The sequence below is a fragment of the Peromyscus leucopus genome, chromosome 10 (assembly GCF_004664715.2).
Source record: "Peromyscus leucopus breed LL Stock chromosome 10, UCI_PerLeu_2.1, whole genome shotgun sequence".
Classification (NCBI taxonomy): domain Eukaryota; kingdom Metazoa; phylum Chordata; class Mammalia; order Rodentia; family Cricetidae; genus Peromyscus; species Peromyscus leucopus.
In genome coordinates this window covers 92,395,188-92,416,718 of record NC_051071.1, presented here as the reverse complement: position 1 = coordinate 92,416,718, position 21,531 = coordinate 92,395,188, and positions in this window count along the sequence as shown.

The window sequence follows — 21,531 nt, the reverse complement described above, 5'->3', positions numbered from 1 at the left end:
GAGGCCTCAGAGGGGTGCTGCTTACTGGCTTGCCCAATCATGGCTTGTTCAGCCTGCCTTCTTATAGATCCTAGAACATCAAGCCTAGGGCTGAGACATCCCCCCTGCTTCCTCCTGCAGTCAGGAATCACACAAGACTTTCTAAGTGGGGGTTCGAGGGTCTTTGGTGCTGCTTCTCCTGGGTCTAAGTCCTTGGCCATCCTTGTTTGTTTCCAAGACCAATCTTTCCATGTGGGTTTATTCTCATTCGAAGTTTACTCCTGTATGAGGTTTGAGAAGGTAGCTTCTCAGAAACTGGGGGTGATGAAGAGTCCAAGGGTGGGGGACTTGCTTCACAGTATCTGGGGAGGCAAAGGCCTTTCTGAATGAAGATAAGAAGATATCTTGCTCACAAGTCAGTGTGTACACTGGTCTGTTAGTTCCAACCTGATTGGAAAGTAAAATTATAATGAAGGGGAGTGGAACTGATTGAAACCTATGGGTTCTGTCTCCTCATCTTGCCTGGTAACATTTGGAATATTTGCTGCACTTCTGTTATTTTCCATGTTTATGCTGTTAGAGGTGTTCTCTCTCTCTCTGTTTTTGTTTGTTTGCTTCGAGATAGGGTCTTGCTAGGTAACACAGCCTGAGCTTGAACTGGCGATTCCTCTGCTTTAGCTCCTCAAGGAGCTGGGATAACAGGCATGTTCCATGACGCTAAGCCTAGAAATTATAATTTTGATGTTAACTATGTGCCCCCCCCAACTGGGAAAATACTTATCTCCATATCCCTCAGTTTAGAATCAAAACAAATTACTGTGCCAGTTGCCCTGTGAAATTTGAAGATTGCAAATATCTCTCTTAATGTTATTACTTGGCGCCATTAAAAATGGATTGTGAATATTCCATGTCACATTATTCATGAGGTGGGCTCTATGCCTTTTGTCTGCCGTGGTAACCGTAGAAAGGGTAACAAGAGACGCCCAGCACACCTTTGTTTCTTTCACTAAATTTTTAATGCCACCTCCAGCCAGCCAGTTGGTGAAGCTCAGCTCTTGCACAAACGTGGAAAAGCACAGCTAACTCTGAGAAGCGGAGTCTTTCAGTAGCTAATTTGAGTTTGTGTTCATCTACACCAGACATGATTAAATTACCTATCAAGTGTGCTGAGCTATCAGGATTCAAGCGCGGTAAAGGTGAATTCCATCTGATTTGAGACACAGATGGAACAGCTGAGTTTTCCAAGTACTGCCTTAATTAAAGGGACAGCGGAGGATCGCTCTCCTGTGACTCGTGACGGCCACCGCCCTTGAAACTTGGGTGTGTATAGTGATTTGACCCAAGTCATTTTGTTGTGTGCCTATACGTTTAACCAGATCATTTAACCCAAAGGGCTCCCCTGTGTTTTCCTTTGCATCTCTAGAGCTCTGCTTGGTTAAATCTGCACTTTTGAATTATTACCAAAGTCAAACTTTCTATAAAGTTCATCACATATTTGTTTAAACAACTCCTTCATCCATTAAGCCAAATCTAAAACATAAAAACTTCAAAGACATTTCACCCAAAGCCTTTTGTAACTTTAAAGTTCATGGGTTTGTTTTTAAATTGATTTCCAATCCACCATTCTGTTGTATGAAGCATTAATCTAATTAATCTTTATTAATAAAAAATCAGGACTCAGATATCAGGGTAAAAACATGAAAATCAGAGACGCAGGGGAGCAGCCACAGTTGCTAGCCACCTCTCTCATCCCTCTGACCAAAAGGCCTAGATCCTCTCTGCTGTGCTTTACCACTTCCTGTCTCCTCTCTATACAGACCTCCAGACCTCTATGGTCAACTAGTGGCTAGCTCCGCCCTTTGACTCCAAGCAAGCTTTATTTGTCAGAACACAAACAAAATATCATACAACAGTTGTATTTACTTCACACTTTATTTTATTCATTTAAAACTTTTGTTATGTCTTTATTTATATACGTGGGGGCATGTTAAGGTCAGAGAAAAATTTGTCTTTAAACTCTGTAGATTCCGACACCAGGCTTTGTGGCGAGCACATTGACTGGCTTTGTTTTTGAAATAAAATATCACAGATAGGATCCAGTGTCACTGGACTCTGCCCCCTATCTTCCAATCAGTCTGTGTTCTCCTAGATTGAGATATATAATGGGATAAATGTGATGCTTTTAATTTCTTTATATTGCCATAGGCTTTATATTATTATGTAGCATATTTCCACCCTATAGAAATGGCATCTTGGTTTATAAATCTTTCTACATTTTTATTTTAGCTCAATATTTTGTTTTTGAGATTTTGTGTTGTTGCTTGTGGATTCATTGATTATTTTAACTGCTACATATGGAGTTTCATCACTGAATGTTTGATGGTTTGTCTGTTTTGTGTAAGGAGAGTTTGGATCAATTCTGATTTTCTGTATTTTTTATTTTGCAGCACCTACTTTTTTTTTCTTGGTCTGTGCTAGCATATATTCTGATAGGTTCAATGTGACCTTTCCATGCATGTGGATCGTGCCCTCTCATCAGTTTATGCCCTCTGTCCATGATTGTGTGGTCTTCCCTTTCGTATCTCCTGTGAAGGAGATGCTTCAGGTCGTATGTCTAGGAACAGGAATACTGGGTCTCTGAGGAGGCTAAACCAGTTTCTATCCCCAAGACAGCATGGGAGGATTCCTGCCCACGTCTTCCAAAATTTAAAAATCTTTAAAAATTGGTTGTAAAATGCCGTTGTAATCTGTATTTCCTGGCTATCTCTTCACAAGTTTATTGACTTGACAGGTCTCCCTTCCTGAGAAATGTTTGTTCATGTACTTTGTCTGTTTTTCTACCAGGTTGCCAGCTTTTTATCAGTTTGTTCTTCTGTGTGCACTAACCACTCAGTTGTTAAAGCATAGGCTATCGGCTGAAATGAATCTGTCAGCCAACGGTGCCGTGTGGATCCCAAGTGCCTTTCACTTGAAGACAGGGTCAGTTGTTTTGGTCTTGTGTTAGTGTAGCCAGATGTACTGGCACATCCTGTGCTGGTTAGTGTTTTGTCATCTGGACACAGCTGGGGTCATCTGGGAAGAGGAAACCTCAGCTGAGAAAATGCCAGTACCAGACTGGCCTGTAGGCAAGTCTGTGGAGGCATTTTCTTGATTGATGATTGGTGTGGGAAGACTCAGCCCACTGTGGTCGGTGTCACACTGAGCAGGTGGCTCTGAATTGTGTGAGGAAGCAGGCTTCTCAAATCACAGGAGAAAGCCAGTAAGCAAATTTCATTCCAGGTCTCTGCCTTGAGTTCCCAACGTGCTTGAGGATTCCCTTACAACGGCCTGTGATCCTGACTTGTAAGCCAAAGGAAACTTTCCTTTCCCACGTTTTCCAGTCACAATTATACAGCAAGAGGAAGCAAAATAGGACAATTCCTCTGTGGTTGTTTTTGTTGCTGCTGCTTTTTGTAACGTAATTAGGAATTTCTGGGGCACGAGAGACGGCTCCGTGCTGCAGAGCACCTGGGTTCAGCTTCCTTCCCTCCAGGTTGTGGTACCTTGGTAATATATAAGCTTCTACTTCCTTCCTTCCTTCCAGGATCACACCCTTCCCTAACGACACACCCAGCCCAAGTTTCTGTCTCTGGGTTTGCCCATCTGGGCCACTGTCTACCTCTGTGCTTAAGCCACGGTGCCATAAATAAAGTGATAATGAACTGCTAACAACTAGAAGAAGAAGCCTCCCTCTCGCCTGCTTTATTCTCTTCAGGAATCACTTGGCTGGAATTTGGGTGTGTATCACTGTGATGACTCTGAGACAAACAACTGCCGTCTTTGGGGTTCAGTTGTGCCCCTTGGCAAAAGGATGATCCCGTCTGAGCGTGATCACTGTTTACCCCTCCTCGTGGAAGTGCGGGTCATGACCGAGAATACTATTATCTATGGTTTGCAGACCAAGAATACTGTTATCTATGGTTTGCAGTGCTGCTTTAATTGTTTGTGGCCTCAGAGCTAGGAGGAGCTAGAGCATGTAGGTGGGGAGACTAGGGGACGTGGGCTTCATCTACGCATGTATGGGAAAGCCATCCCCGCTGGGTAAAGACGTCCCAGTGCAGGACCTCAGGAGCACCCACACCCCTGTACCTCACCAGTGCTCTGTAAGGAAGTTCAGTAAACTCATTGATTTCCCGGAGTGAATCTTGGTGGAATCATACCTCAGTTGGTTAGTTTGTTGTTGGGACCTCGAGAAGAATAGTAAATGTTGTTTATAGCTCCACTTGGGAAGGAATTTTCATTAATTGTTTACCTTGAGAATAGAAATCATTGATACTAAATGTGACATAGCAATCATTTATCTAGGTTTTTAAAAAGCCTTTAAAATGTTTTCATCATATCTGTATTTATTTATTGTTCACTGCTCTCCTAGCACTTTTTACTATGCCTTATTTATTTATTTATTATTTGTGTGTGGCCGTGTACACATTGGCACATGTGTGGGAACAGGACAACTTCTTTCCGCCATGTGGAACCTGGGGATTGAGCCTGTCAGGCTTGGAGGCAAGTGCTTTTACTGGGAACCATCTTGCTAGCACTCATAATCCTTTTTAAAAATGGTATTTTCTGCATCAGAAGTTGTGGCCATTAAACCCAGCACTTGGGAGGCAGAGGCAGGTGGATCTCTATGAATTTGAGGCTGACTTGGAATAGCAAGTTCCAGGTTAGCCAGGGTTACATAAGAAAACCCTGTCTCTGTCGGGCGGTGGTGGCACATGCCTTTAATCCCAGCACTCGGGAGGCAGAGGCGGGCGGATCTCTGTGAGTTCGAGACGAGCCTGGTCTACAGAGGGAGATCCAAGACAGGTACCAAAACTACACAGAGAAACCCTGTCTCAAAAAAAGGGGGGAAAAAAGAAAGAAAAAGAAAAAGGAAACCCTGTCTCAACTGAACCAAGCTCAAAGGAACTTACAAACTTTAGACCCACAGCTGTGGAACCTGCATGGGATCAGTCTAGGCCTTCTGCATACCAGAGACAGTTGTGTAGCTTGGTCTGTCTGAGAGGTCTCTGGCAGTGGGATCAGGATCTATCCCTGGTGTATGAACTGGCTTTCTGGAGCCCATACCTATCATGGGATGCCTTGCTCAGCCTTGACGAAGTGGGGAGGGGCTTGGTCCTGCCTCAACTGAATGTACCAGGCTTAGCTGTCCCCCATGGGAGAACTTACCCTGTTGGAGGAGGGAATAAGGGGTGGAGGGGAAAGGCAGGGGAAGGGGAGTGGGGGGAGGGATGAGAGGGGGATCTGTGGTTGGTATGTAAAATGAATAAAATAAAAAAAGAAAACCCTGTCTTAAAGGGAAAAAAATGTATTTTCAAACTATCTGCTACAAATGTATAGGAATATATATTATATTATTTTAATTAATTAATTTATTTTGTTTTTTTGAGACAGGGTTTCTCTTTGTAGCTTTGGAGCCTTTCCTTGAACTCACTCTGTAGCCCAGGCTCACCTCGAACTCACAGAGATCCACCTGGCTCTGCCTCCTGAGTGCTGGGATTAAAGGCGTGAACCACCACTGCCCCGCGGGGAATATATGTTATATATTCATGTACTTACCTATATTTATAAACATATGTAGATATGCTGATCTCACAACTTTTAAAAGCTTTTAAGTTTGCTGTATATAATTTTAAATCCTCTGTGTAATACTAAGATATGCAAATGATTATAGCTTTTGTTGCTCACCTTTTAAGTTATTCTTCCTGTCTCAGTGGTAGCAATGGCCAGTGCCGTGTTGAGTGGGAACAGGCAATGCTTTCAGTTTCTTGAGTTCATTGTGTTGGTTTTGGTAGGCGGTTGGCAAATAGCTTTTAAGAAATCAAGCTGTGCAAGCAGAAGGACTTGAATTCAGATCCCAGAATCTATGGAAAAGCCGGGCAGGAACCTGGAGAGTGGAAAGCCCCTGGGGCTTTCTGGTCAGCATGTCTTGTCCAACCTGTGAGCTCCAGGCTCAGTGACAAACCCTGTTTTAAAATAATAAATAATAGTAATAATAATAATAGTGAGAGTAACAGAGGAAGGCACATGGTGTTGCCTCTGGCTTTCGTACTCAGGCTCCTATGTGTGCACATACATACGTATATAACGCATACACACATAAAAATAAATAAATTGTGGTGGCCGATCTTGATTGTCAACTTGACACAACTGGCCGGAGGAACCTCATCTGAGGAACTGCCTCCAGCCGCATCTTAGTTGTTGATGATGCAGGCGGCCCCAGCCCACTGTTGGTGGCACCATCTTTAGGTGGGTATGCCTGAAAGATACCTGGATGTGGGCCAGGTGGCCAGCCAATGAGCAACACTCCTCCACCGTCTCTGCTTTAATTCTTACTTAGGTTCCCGCCCTGACTTCCCTCAGCAATGGACTGTAATCTGTGAGATAAAATAAACTCTTTCCTTCCCACGTTGCTATTGGTCATGGCGTATATCACAGCAACAGACACCAAACCAGAACAGAAATAAATGTTTAAAACATTTTATTTGCACCAGTCACAGTGGCGCACACCTTTAATCTCAGCACTGGGGAGGCAGAGGCAGTGGATCTCTGTCTGTTCTAGTCTAGCCAGAGTTACATTGTGAAAACCTGTCTCAAAAACAATGTTCTGTTTGTATTACGGTAAGAACTGCTATTTCTCTTCTTTGTCAGTGTTGGAAATGGAATATGGGTTTTTGTTTGTTTGTTTTTGGTTGGTTTTCTGAGACAGCCCTAGCTGTCCTGGAACTCACTTTGTAGACCAGGCTGGCCTTGAACTCACAGAGATCTACCTGCCTCTGCCTCCCAAGGGCTGGGATTAAAGGTGTGTGCCACCACCGCCCAGCAATGAATCTGGGGTCTTATGCTGTGGAATAATCCTTCTGTACACTGTGAAAATGTGTTGCTCTCCTTGTTTATTAAAAACTGATTTGCCAATAGGTAGGCAGGGCCAGAGAGAATGCTGGGAAGAAGATGGGCAGAGTCAGAGGAGTCGCAAGCCAGACTTGGAAGAAGCAACATGGTAAGTTCCTAGATGAGGTAAATGAGCCTTGGGGCAGCACATAGACGAATGGAAATGGGTTAATTTGAGTTGTCAGAGCTGGCTGGAGACAAGCCTAAGCTATCAGCCGATCATTTATAATTAATGTTACGTCTCTGTGTGTTTACTGGGGAGCTGGCCGTCCCAGCAAAAACTGCCTAGAGTCTTAGATTTGCAGCAGCACCCACTGCTGAGCGACAACCAGCTCTGGAGTGCATGTTTCCTTACTCGATTACATTCTTAAGAGATATGACCCTTCTCTGTAGCTCAGTTGGCCTTGAACTCTCGATGCGTCTGACTTAGTGATGAAGGTTCAGGTGAACAATTGCCAGACACATGAGTTCTAATGAGTATTTTTCTTATTGTGTGGTTTTTATTTATTTTCAAATTTCTTGAAAAGTTTTATGACCCTTTTCCTTTAATTTGTTTATATAACAGATATTTACAGACTAAAAAATATTAAATTATCCTTACTTCATTATTAATATTAAAATATTAAATTATCCTTACTTCATTATGACCATTTTTTATGAGCATTTACCAATAAAATTTACACACATGTGAGAAAGAAAGAGAGACAGAAAAGGAGGAGAAGATTGGTACTCTGAACTATTTTGTCCAGCCCTAAACAACTAGATAATGCATTATTATGCCGGTTCATGTTCTGGTATTTTTGGAAGGATCCTAATTTGCAAGGCTTTTTAGTGCCTGATTTGTTGTAACTGTGGAGAAGCAGCGAAAACAGGAAGCCAGATTTACTTCTTAAAGCTTTACAAACTTCATTGAGAAATTTCTTATTTGGTTAAATTAAGAATCCTAGTTTCAATTCTGTTTTTTTTTTTTTTTTTTTTTTTTTCACATGAATCAGACATTTCCTAGGTGGCCCTTTCTGAGAAGTAGAGACAACTGGAATGTCTGTCTAAGATCTGCAGAGACAATCTTCAGGTGTCATTAGGGTCAGCCAGTTCTGGGGAGAGTCAGGAGCCATTCTCTCTTTAACATTTAGGAGACTTGTGTATATTTCACCTCTTTTTTTTTTAAAATTTATTTATTTATTATGTATACAGAAGTGGGCACCAGATCTCATTACAGATGGTTGTGAGCCACCATGTGGGTGCTGGGAATTGAACTCAGGACCTCTGGAAGAGGATTCAGTGCTCTTAACCTCTGAGCCATCTCTCCAGCCCATATTTCACCTCTTGAATTTACCTTCCCTGAGATTTCACAGAAACTCGACTTCCTCTTTCCCTGCACTGACACCACTATTCATGGGATGATAATACTCTCAGCCTGAGGGAGGACCCCCACAGCATAGTGCTTTTCTACAGCATGTTTGTGACTTACTTTTGCCTGGTGTTTGGTTATGCCATGCAGGAAATAAAAGAATACATAAAATAAAAAGTAAAATGAAGTTAGAACTAGATGATCTTCAAAACTCTTATTTATAACTCCTCCCCCTTTTTACCATCTAAACATGACCGCTATCAAGGCATGCTCAAGATGTATTCAGTCAGGTCCTCTCCCCCCAGAAGCTGTGGAAAAAGAGATTTACATTATTCTGTTGTTCTGTCTGTTCTTCTGTCTCCCCATGTGTGGTCCACAGAGGAATGAGCAGAGATGCCTATACATTTTTGTGAAATGATTGTGTTCTGTGTATGTATCACACATTTCTTATTGATTTTTTTAAATAAGCTGTTAGCAAAGGCATAGGGCACTAAACATTTACTTAATATTTATTTGATGATTCACACACTTCAGCCTGTTGTGAGACTTCTCCAGAGGAGCTGTGAGCAAGCCTCTGTTCACCCCAGATATGACACCAGACAGGTCAAAGGAAGGATCCCACTAGCTCTGGCTTGTGAATCTGAGCTTAGCTTGGTTGCTTACAGGCATGTGGGTGGCTTGGGCAGCTGCATCACTGAAAAGCCCAGCACGGGTGACAACTCCCCTTTCAAGCTGTATCCCTGGAATTGGCCAGCGGTGCCACCCAAGAGTCTTTTCTCCCCTCAGATTGTTTGTTGATTATATGATCTCTGGGAGGCTGTTGGTCTTGCTATTGTGAGTTCATATAACTTTCTTGTTAGTCTCTCCCTTTCCTGTACTGAGGAATGTTTCAGCAGAGGAAATATAGAGTGCAGTTCATTTCAAGTTTCCCTTCATCGTCAGGTAAGGCAGGCACTGGTGAGGACAGATTTTGGCTGACAGACCCATACGCACTCATTTTCATATCGAGTACATGGGAGGTAAATCAGCAGTGGACTGTGAGATACTTAAGAGCCCCAAAGCTAGGCCCAAACAGCTAACTGGCCCAGGAAACTCACGAATACCCTCTGTGCATCACTAGTAATTCCCGTGTGTGTGTGTGTGTGTGTGTGTGTGTGTGTGTGTGTGTGTGTGTGTGTTGAGGACTCTTTTCTGCTAGTCATCATCAGTCCAAGACTGTGAGGTTTCAGGTCTAGGAAGTAAATCTGAAATTTTCTAGGAAATTTTCCATTAGTTTGGAGGAACATAACTGTTTGAGTTAAAAAACATTGAATTGTGCTGAGTATGGTGATATAGGCCTGTAACCCCAGCAACTAAGGAGCTGAAGTAAAAGGGTCATTATTTCAGGGCATGCCAGGGCTACAGAGTGAGTTATGCAAGACTGATTCAAATAAAAATTAAAGATGTCTGAGGATGTAACTCAGTGTCAGAGTTCTTGCTGAGCATCCAGAGGACCCTGGGTTCAGTTCCTAGTACCAAAAAGAAAAAGTGCAAAACGGCATTGAGTTGGAAGCAGGAGGGTTGCCTTCTGTAAGTAACATTATATTGGATTGGCTCGGACGATTATGGAGGATGGGCCGACATCTGCAGTGAGGGGCCAGAGGCCTGGGGTTGCCAATAGTGCCACTGCAGGCTGAGGGCTGAGCGCTGACGTCTCAGATCTTGTAGACCGGTGGGACCAAGATTCCTCCTAACTGGTTTACTCTGATCCTTAGCTGATTGAGTAAGGCCCACCCACATTAGAGAGTACATTAGAACTTTGCTTAGTATAGTATAGATTTGAGCCTTGATCTCATCCAGAGAGGCCCTCGAAGACACACCCAGAGTAATGTTTGACCAACTCTCAAGCTGGCATGCAGAGTCAATCATCATGGTCTTCCAACTGCCAATGTGCCTGTCAGAGCAAACAGCTCTCTGGTTGCTGTACTACATGCCTCCAAATCTCAGAGGCTTACACAATAAAGTTTATTTCTCAAACATCACGGTGGATTTGGGTTGTGTGCACACAGCTGCCTTCACATGCTGTTGAGAAATCTTGACCTCTTCCTTCTTGTGGTGCTCCTAGGGAATTCTGGGAGTCATTTGCTGGATTGCCTGCATTTAGCTAGCTGAGAAATGAAGATGGGGAGCATGTGGAGGATAGCATGAGACCTTTGTCAAGACTGGATGATGCTTGGGTAACACACACTCACATTCCTTGATTGGGCTGCAACATTAAAAGGAGGCAGCAAAGTGCACCCCACTGTGCTAAGAGAAAATCTAACTGGTAACCACACTCTTCTGAGGCCTAACTGGCTTTAAGTGCAGGCTCATCCCTTCTGGTAAGTTTCCTTTTTTTGTAAACTGAGGAAGATGGACCAGTTGCTCTCAGGGGACTTTCCAGCTCTGACCATCTAGTTCTGTGATTCTATTAAAACCCTGACTGGGCCCTGGAAACACCCACTGCAGAGATTGACTTTTCCCAGACTCAGAGGAAGGAACATCGAGCAGAGGCTACCTAGCCCCAAGGATCCTTCTTAGGCTACGACTGCAGCCTCTGGGCTGAGTCCTCCCTTCCTGACGTCCCCAGGATTGTGCTGACAGCCTTGACCTAGGGTGCAGCCTTACCTGAGGTCATAGGGTCCTCACCTTTCTGGTCATGTGTGAGTGGAGACTAATATGGCCATGATACTTCCTCTGTTTTCTTCCCTTCTCTTTTTCATGCTGTGAAGAGTGATGATCCTCCGGGGTCCTTCCTAAGAAGCTTTTTAGAGAGGGGTGAGTGTCATATACATCCTGATCCCAGACAGACCAAGAGAGAACACCATAAGCTGGCTGTGTCAGAGTGATTGTGTTTACAAGTTGCCTTTATTTTCATGATGGTTTCTTTTGTTTACTTTTTGGCTACCTGACTTATAACTCAAGATCATGTCTATCTTATCTATTACTCCATCTCCAGGGTCTTTATCCCTGCAAGGCGGAAAGTAGATACTTCGAATGACTATTGCCGGAGCTGGGCTGTAGCTTAGTGTGTATAAGATCCTAGATTCAATCCCCAACACCCCCGAAAATTACCTTAAAAAATTTAAGTTCAGAGCAATTGGATTTCTGGGGCGGTTATGTTAGAAATATATACATACATTTACTTACGTATTAATGTTTGTGTCTGTGTGTGGTGTATACACATATACTGTATATGTGCACAAATGTATGTGCAAGCCCTGTGCAAAGCCAGAGACTGGTGCTGGGTGTCTTTCTCTATCACTCCCCACCTCCTTCTCTCACCAAACCCGGAGCTCATCACTGGCTAGGCTGGCCACTGAGCCCCCAGGGTCCCGTCTCTGCCGACAGGTATTATACACACCCACTGCATGTATGCCAGCTTTCTCATGGGCGCTGGTGTTCTGAACACAACAAACACTTTAGACATGTCTCCCCGGCCCACTGATGCTTTAATATGATCTAAGCCTGCCCTGTTGGCAGTAGGACTTTTGGAAGAATGAACAAGAGGCCTCCACTTAGGGTCTCAGAAAGGTTAGAACTAAGAGTGTGGCTGCAGTTTCCGCACATCACAACACCTCTGTTGTGAATTTGAGTGGTGTGTGCGCCTCGTGGCCAAGGCAGGGATGGCCCAGCCTGCACTCAGACAACAGCTGACTATAGCTGATTAGGAACAGACAGGAGCTGATTTCACAGTCAAGCAGGCAGAGTGCGGCTGTCTTGTTTTAGTCTCACTTTTGTTGCTGTCCTTCAGGTCTCACAGATCCCATTCGGTCCTCTTGCCTCCACCCCAAGTGCTGGGATTACATCAAAGTGTTGCCATGCCCTGCAACTAACTTCATGTTATCAAATAAAAAAGATCTGAGTGTCCTGATGCTCACTGTCCCTGAAACAAATGGTACGATAGATCTTTCCTTAGCTGGTGTTTTCAGTTTCACTATGACTGTTGGCTCTCTAAAACATCTGGTTTCCTTCACTCACCATCCCACTTTAAAAATTAAACACCATTCAGAAGCTGATTCTGCAGCAAAAAAAGAAAAGAAAAAGAAAAAAGATTACCACATCACACATGTCAAGAGTCTGATTGATGCTAGCCAAGTCTAGGCTCCTACTGTAACCCAGCACTTGGGAGGCTGAGCAGAGTAGTCATGAGTTTTAGGAGACCTTGGGCTACAGAGTAAGACCATCTCCCAAAAAGAGAGAGAGAGAGAGAGAGAGAGAGAGAGAGAGAGAGAGAGAGAGAGAGAGAAGAAGAAGAAGAAGAAGAAGAAGAAGAAGAAGAAGAAGAAGAAGAAGAAGAAGAAGAAGAAGAAGAAGAAGAAAAGAAGGGAAAAGAAATGCAGGAAGATAAGATAAAGAGAGAGGAGAGTTCTGATAAAGAGTCGGCATTCAATGAATGGTCCATCATTATGATTTTTGTTATTGATGTCTTTTTAAAATTTGAGACAGGCTTTAATGTATCCCGGCTGGCCTCAAATTTCTTCATCACAGAGGCTGACCTTGACCTCATGAGCCTCTGGACTCCATACATCGGGAGACCTGGGATTATAGGTATGTGCCAAATGTCCAGTTTATATCTCCTGATATCCATAGATACTACCACTTATTGAAACGTATGTCAGCAAGTGACAGGGGCCTACCCCTGGGTGTGGCCCTCACTCACATTAATGGCCCCATTCTTTAAGGTTAGCACATGTCACTAGTTGATATTATTTCTCAATTAGATTGTGATAAATTTTAACACTGATCAACTTAGCAATAAGTCACACACACTCCAATAAGTCTGCTCTATATTCTTCCTGTCAAACAACTCACAAGGATTATTTAATAATCCTTACTGATGAATTCATTGCTAATGAAGCCCAGAACTATTCTGTCTTATCACCTAAAGTACTCTTACCTGTGTGGTGGAGGCCGGACAAGGAACTGGATTCTCTGTGTCCTTGAAGAAATGCAACTGCCTGAGACACCTGGTCCAGCAATGCACTGCTGTCCAGAGACAAAGCTCTTCTTTCTTTGTTCACTGAGACCGTATTTTTTTCTCTACGCTTGTTTGCGTGATATGCATGTGTATATGCATGTATGTGTGTGTGTGTGTGTGGTTGATGTGCACCTGTGTGTGTGGTTGATGTACGTGTGTGTGTGTGTGTGTGTGTGTGTGTGTGTGTGTGTGTGGCTGATGTGCACCTGTGTATGCACACATGTTGATTTCATGTGTCTTTCTCAATCACTCTCCACCTTATATATTGAAACAGAGTCTCTCACTTGACCCCAAAGCCCATGGGTTTAGCAAGTTTAGATAGCCCTCTTGTCCCCAGGGTCCCTTGTTTCTCCCTCCTGAGATCTAGGATGACATATGGATCACCACACCTGTCTGGTTCTGGGGATCCAAACTTTGGTCCTCATATCTACTGATACATCTCCTCAGGCCCTAATCTCTGATTCTTAAATCAGAAAAGCAAATGTCTCCTTACTGACTCTGGGGACTGGGAGTCTACACCCCCCACCGGCAGCAGAGTGTGCTCTTTCAGATAGTGACTTCTAATTTTTTTGTGAAACTCCTTTCCTTAATATCGGTCTCTAGATTTACTTAGATATTTTTTTTTTTGAGAAGGTCTCATGTAGCTCAGTCTGGACTTGAATTTACCAGTGTAGCTGAGTGACTTTGAATTACTGCTCTTCCTGTCTCCATCGTCTTCGGAGTACTGGGGATTATAGGTGTGTGACCATGGCTGGCACAGAATTTTATTTCATAGCATTTGCCATGTGTGAAGAAATATGTGTCATGAAATTATGACTATGACATATTATTAGCTATGAGTATGCTAATAACATCAAGCAACCCTACCAGTTTGAGCTTAAAAACTAGAATTTTATTGGGGCTGAAGAGCTGACCTAACAGTTAAGAGTGCTTGTAGCTCTCCCAGAGCATCTGACTTCTGGCCCAGCACCTGTCAGTCAGCTCACTATTTATTGCCTTGTAACTCCAGCCTCCGGGGATCCAATGCCTTTGGCCTCTATAAGCACTGGGGCTCCTGTGCACAAACCCACGCACAGACACATAATTAAAATAAAATCTAAAAACAAGACAATTAGAATTTTATCAGTGCCCTTGATTTTTGCCTGTAACACCTAGTCTGGCCTTGAATCCTCGTGATTCTTTTTCTTTGTATTATCATTATCTTATTATTATTACTTATTTTGCTAAGTCTGGAAAGACCTGAAATGTTTTCTAACAACAACAAAATAATCAGTTTTGTTTCTCACCCCAAACTTGGAAATAAAAAGCACCATTTCCACAGAAGGCACCCTCCTTCCCAAGCTCTTGCTTTTGTATGACTGAAATATCAGTACACTGTTACTTCTCTATTTAGAGATTATTGTGGTTTCAGTTTTCATTGTGTCCTTGTGGGTTTTTCTGTTTTGGTTGCCTTAAAAATGCCTCTTTTATTATTCCCCCCCACATAGTCACTTTCTTAGGTACCTTTGTTAGCATGTCTTCAGCGTGGTTTGAGTGTTGATGCCTGTTGGCCTTGGGATGTTCTGACACTTTTGTTCTACTCCAAGTATAGAAAACACAGTAATTTGAGATGTATGAAAAAAGAGGACATATACGTCTTAAACACCTATTATGTGTCACATGAGCTGCTAGTGTTTTCCCAATTCAGTACTCCTGTTTGGTAACTTGTCATTCTGTTTGCATTGTGGACAAGACACTGAGGTGCAAAGCGGAAGAACCCTTCCCATCGTCAGCAGCCTTATTTCTAGACGCCCCACTCCTTCTCTCCCTCCCTCCCCACCTGGAGTCAGTTAGAAAGAGTAACTCACTTCACAGTAATGTAATTCCTATTCACAGGGCCCTTGTGGGACTCAGGGAGACAGCCTTTACACTTCAGAGGACAGATAATGATAGTCACCAGATGTGTTATTTATATTATTTGCTATTTTTAGAATGCACACAGAGCCGGGCGGTGGTGGCGCATGCCTTTAATCCCAGCACTTGGGAGGCAGAGGCAGGCGGATCTCTGTGAGTTTGAGGCCAGCCTGGGCTACCAAGTGAATCCCAGGAAAGGCACAAAGCTACACAAAGAAACCCTGTCTCGGAAAAAAAAATAGAATGCACACATGTGTATATGTTAATGTGGGGGGGGGTGCATGTGTGTGTATGTGGAAGCCAGAGGACAGAATATGTCTGGTGTCATCTTCAGAGATGCTGACCTCTTCCTTCAAGGCAGGGTCTCAAACTGACCTGTGCAGTGAGCACCAGGGACACCCTGCCTCTGCCTCTGAGCACTGGGGTTATAAAACTTCATCACCATGCCTCACAGTTTTACTTAGGTTCTGTAGACTGAACTTGGTCCTCATGCCTGCAAGGCACCTTACCCACGGAGTCACCTCTCCAGCCCCTTTTGTGTTATTAAATGACCATCAGGTGAGTGGACACTTGGTTCTCTGTGTCATTGTTTTGGAGATCAGCAAAACTCATCAACCTTAACTCATGCATGATCCCAACCCCCAGGCCAGCTCTGTTCTCAAGCGTTTTTGTTTTCCAGATCTACTCACACACTCTGACTTGCATAGTTGCCCCTGACAAAAAGACATGACTCTGGAAACAAGATTCCCAATACACAGGCTCAGTAACAATGTCATGACACACAATATCTTAAAAGGAGATAGAACATTATATCAATAACCACAGGTTAACTTATCAGAAAGGTGTAAGCTGTGGCCAGCAAGGAAATTACTTGTAATTTATTATCTATTTCTCTCTACGTGTGTGTGTGTGTGTGTGTGTGTGTGTGTGTGTGTGTGTGTACATTCTCTCTCTCTCTCTCTCTCTCTCTCTCTCTCTCTCTCTCTCTCTCTTTCCGGGTGGTGGGCATATGCGCAGGTACCACAGCACAGATGTGGAGGTCAGAGGGCAATTTGTAGAAATCAGTCTTTTCTTCCACTATGTGGGGTCCTGGGGACCAGCCACAGGCTATCAGGCTTGGCAGCAAGTATTTACCCACTGACTCATCTTGCTTGGCCTAGTTGTTGTTTTTTAAATAAATAAACCAGAGTTTCCCTGTGTAGCCCAGGCTGACCTGGTAGTCATAGCAATCCTCCTGCTTCAGCCTGCCGAATGATGAGGTCACAGGCACAAATCAACACCCTGAACAAAGAAATATCTTTTAAACGAATGGCGAGGCTCACGGCTTGCGGCGGGGGGGGGGGGGGGGGGGGGGGGGGGGGGGGGGGGGGGGGGGGGGGGGGGGGGGGGGGGGGGGGGGGGGGGCGAGGCTCACGGCTTGCGGGGCTCCTCTTTTCCCTCTTTCCTCTTCTGCGGGTTGAGTTCTCTTGCAGCCTGCTGATTGGTCCTGGCAGTGAGAAAGTGTGCGAGCACCTGTTAGTGGCGGGAGCGCAGTTTGGAGACTTCCACCAAGTTGGTGAATGCCCTCCCCTGCAACATCCTCCCCCACAACGGTTTTCTAGATTCCAATCCCAATCATCGCCTTCTTTCCAAATTCTCCAGCCACACTGTTCAGGAAGCGCAAGTGAGAAACCACAGGGAGCTGTTGGACTCCACCTGTAGAAAACGGGATGGAGGTCGGGCCAACTCCAGGGTGAGGAAAGCGAACTCGTGTTGTGTAAATTGCACCCAGCACTGTCTCAGGAAGTCCCATAGCTTCCTGATTGCGAATGCAGATAATAAACGTATAAGGCTGTAGCAGCTAAGGATGAAAGCCTCCAGCCCGCCAAAACGTAGAAAAAGACATCTTTAAGCCGCAGGTGCAAGAAAGGCCTCCAACAAGGGATTGGTTTTGTGACCACTGGGAGCTTTGGGAAAGACTTAACTGCTGATGTCACAGGTGCTGGGTTTCCAGGGATTCAGGTCGACCACTCGCCACTTCTTCCCCTGTTTTCCAAGAGAAATTATTAAAAAGAACCTCAAAAAAAATCCACTTATTTACAGTTTGGTAAAACTGGAGAGAAAGAACCTTGTTTCTCTCCTCCGTGTTTGTGATTAGGATTTATCAAAAACCCTGAGACACAGGCCAAAAGGTTGCAGATTTTAGCTTTGACAGTTTAGCTGGTTTTGATCTAGGGGCAGAGTGAATCAGCCCCGGGTTGCCTGTATTCTCAGCAGGCTGCCTGGTGCTACTGCCTCCTTCATATGCACAAGCATTCATGCATACACATGTATTATACACACATGGGCACTGAGCATTTGAAATAAGACAAGAGTGACTGAGGAACTGGATTTAAAATTTTAAATTAAAAATTTATCATTTAAAAATTTAAAGCAGTTTATTTTTGAGGAAATATCTTGCTTGTATATCTCTAGCTGGCCAGATGTTGTGTGACAAAACTTTCCCTGGGGAGATGCAACAGCTGTACCTACTCACCCCAGCTAAGGAACCCATGACAGACCAAAGTACGAATCCCACCAAAGTCCAACTTAGTGAACCAATGAGTTTTATTAGAGTTACTTACAGGAGCAGAAACGATTCAAAGGCAGCTGCATTACCAAAGCCCACCCCAGCATGGGTGACAACTCAGAAAGCTGGGAACCTGAAGCACAGTGCACAGCCTGCAGGCAGCTCAGCAGGCTGGAGAGCGTCCTTTCCAGGTGCCTCGGTTGGTCTGAGCCTCTTCCAGGCAGCTGGGCTGGCTTCTGCTTCCTTCAGCTGGCTGCTCTGTTCTCAGAATCCTCTTTGCAGCTTGACTGGTCTAGGAGGGATTCTAGCTTTGGTCAGTTTCAGGGACTTCCTGAAGCTATTTGAGTAGTTGACTTTCCTTAAGGAGTTTCTCTGCAGGATGGAATGTTTCAGTCTTGGAAGAAACTGTTGCACACACACCACGTTTCCCACTGTAGTCTGTCTGGCTTTGTTAATATTTTTATAATTGCATTTTAGTGTGTGTGTGTGTGTGTGTGTGTGTGTGTGTGTGTGTGTGCGCGCGCGCACAGGTAGAGGTTAGAGGGCAATTTATTAGAATCAGTTCTTTCTTCCCATCATGTGGAGCTTGAGGATCTGAACTCAGCCCATTGGGCTTGATTGCAATCACCTTTACCCACTGAACCATCTTTCTGGATCCCATAAAAAATTCCATTTTAATCATACAAGTAGATTAAAATTAAATGATGAAAGAAGACAGGCTGGGGAGATGGCTCACCAGGTAAATTGCTTGTTGTGCAAGTGTAAGGAACTCAGTTTGAATCCCCAGACCCACATAGGGCTGGATGTGTGCTCTCCTGCAGCAAGGCAAGAGGCAGACAGGAGCATCCTTAGATGCTCACTGGCCAGCTCACCAGACATACACAGCAACTAGCAATAAAGAGACCACTTTCAGGTCTGTAGGATGGCTCAGCTGTTAAGAACACTTTGGCAGAGGACCTGAGTACAGTTTCCAGCATCTACATGGCATCTCACAACCTTCTGTAACTCCAGTTTCTGATCTGATGCCCTCTTTTGGCCTCTGTGGGCACCATGCATGCATGTGGTGCATGCAAGCAAACACCCATACACATAAAATAAAAATTTAAAAAATGAATCACACACACATATGTATACACCACACACACACACACACACACACACACACACACACACACACACAGCTTTTTTCAAACAGATTGGTGAGGACAGACTCTCCAGGTTGTCTTCTCACCACTGTATATATGCTCTAGCATGCACCACCATCCCCATGCACACAAGAATAATTCAAGGGTAACACCACCTACAACCAGGTTGGAGTATATCAGTATCTGACAAGATAGTTTGCAGAGCCAAGTTTTGCCAGTGATAAAGAATCATTTTATGAAGACAACAGGGGATGGTGCTAGAGAGAGGGCCCAGTGGTTAAGAGCATGTATTTTCGTCCAGAAGGACCTGAGTTCAATTCCCAGTACTCATGTTAGAAAGCTTACAACTGCTGTGGGATGTTCTTTATGCTCTGAGTGTGTTGCTCTGATTGGTTAATAAAGAAAGTGCTGACAGGCCAGTAGCCAGGCAGGAAGCATAGGTGGGACAAGGAGAGAGGAGAATTCTGGGAAGTGGAAGGCTGAGGCAGGACACGCTGCCACCGCCATGAGCAGATGTTAAGAGACCGGTAAGCCATGAGCCACGGTATAGATTTATAGAAATGGATTAATTTAAGATATAAGAACTAGCCGGTAGGTGGTGGCACACGCCTTTGATCCCAGCACTTGGGAGGCAGAGGCAGGTGGATCTCTGTGAGTTTGAGACCAGCCTGGGCTACAGAGTGAGTTCCAGGACAGGCTCCAAAGCTACACAGAGAAACCCAGTCTTGAAAAACATATATATATATACTAGATAACAAGAAGCCTGCCACGGCCATACAGTTTATAAGTAATATAAGCTTCTGAGTGATTATTTGATATTTGGGCTGTGGGACTTCGGGGGTTTGGCGGGCCCTGAAGAGAAACTTTCCAGCTACACACAACAGCTTGAAACTCAGCTCCAGGTGAACCACCGCCTCTTTGCAGGTACATCACACATGTGGTGCACGTGCGCATGTACACACCCACATACGCCAATTAAAAATAAAACAAACCTTTAAAGAAGATATAGAGGGCAATTCCTCAAGATAACCTCACAATCTCCAATATGTTTTAATCAATTTTTTGGAAGTAGGATTGACATGAAAAAACTATACACATTTAATGCATACAAGTGTGAGTTTAGAGATAAGGGTTTACTCCTGAAAACATCACCACAGTCTGCCATTCCCATTCTCGTCACCGTCACAAATCCCTCCCTCCTTCCTTCCCTTCCTCCTCCTTTACAGCTTGTGGGGAAAAACTTTTGACATCGGTTGACTGAACCCTTGACACGTCTTTAATGCGGTACGGCACTGGCCATGGTGGCGTGATACCATATGCTAGACCTCTAGGACATACTCATGCTGCATAAACAAAACTGCACCCGTGACCGGGGCTTCCCCACTTCTCCATCCTCCCTGACTTGGGAACTCAGCTTTCAGACGCCATGCTGCCATCCTCTGGCTCCCATCCTGAAGGTTTGGTACCCAGTCTCTATGGCAGGAATGCGGTAGGTGGAGCGCAGTGGAAGGAAATAAGATCGTGGCTGTGCCCTTGAAGGGGATTTTTGGAACCCTGACCTCTGTCTGTCTCTCTTTGCTCTCTGGCATCCGTGAACCGAGCAGTCCTATGGTCCCACCATAACCCCAAAGCAACAAGGACAAATGACTTTGAAACTTTGATCCCAAACAAGCATGGTTTGTTGTTTCGGGCTTTGGTCTGAGATTGTTCTCACTTTATAGCCCAATCTGGTCTTGCCTCAAACTCAGGACCCTCCTGCTGTCTTAGCCTCTGAGTCTCTCAGGTGCTGGGATTACAGGCACGCATCATCATGCCTGCCTAAATTTTCCTGTTTTTAAGTTGATTATTGTCACAGTGATGGAAATCACATATAATAGCATTTGTGTTTATTTATATCTTGCTTAGTGTTATGTCCTCCCAATTCACTCACGTTGTTGCAAATGCTGATTTCCTTCTTGTTTGAAGGCCGAATGCTATTGAATGTTATTCTGTTGTGTGTGTGTACCACGTTTCCTTCACTTGGTCATCCCTCAGTGGTGTCTATTCTGGCTCTTGGGAATACTGCTGCAGTGAACTTGGCTTGCAGAAATCTTTTTGAGAACCTAATTTCAATTCCTTTGGAAACTGTGGTGATATTTGTAATCTAGGAAATAAAGCTTGCCTGAGGACCAGAGGACAGAGCCAGCCACAGAGTTAGCTACAGAGCCAGGCAGTGGTGGCACACACCTTTAATCCTAGCACTTCAGAGGCAGAGGCAGAGATCTGTCTGGATTTCTGTGAGTTCAAGGCCATACTGGGCTACATGAGTTTAATCCAGTTTAAAAGAGAAACAGAGCCAGGCAGTGGTGGCACACATCTTTAATCCTAGCACTAGGAAGGTTGAGACAGGAAGTGATATGGCTGGGCAGAGAAGGGAATGGAAGGTAGGAGGAGACAGCACTTGCACTCTTGGGCTGAGGAGTTGGTGAGGTAAGAGCCGGTGGCTATGGCTGCTCTGCTCCTCTGATCTTTCAGCTTTCACCCTGATGTCTGGCTCCGGGTTTTTATTATACGACCATTCAGGATTCATGCAACAGGAAATAGCTCCAGAAGTGGGTTTCTGGGTACATGGTAGTTCTATTTCTTGTTTTGTGAGGAGCCTCCATGCTGCTTCCCACGCTGGCTGCATTGCATGGCCAGCAACATG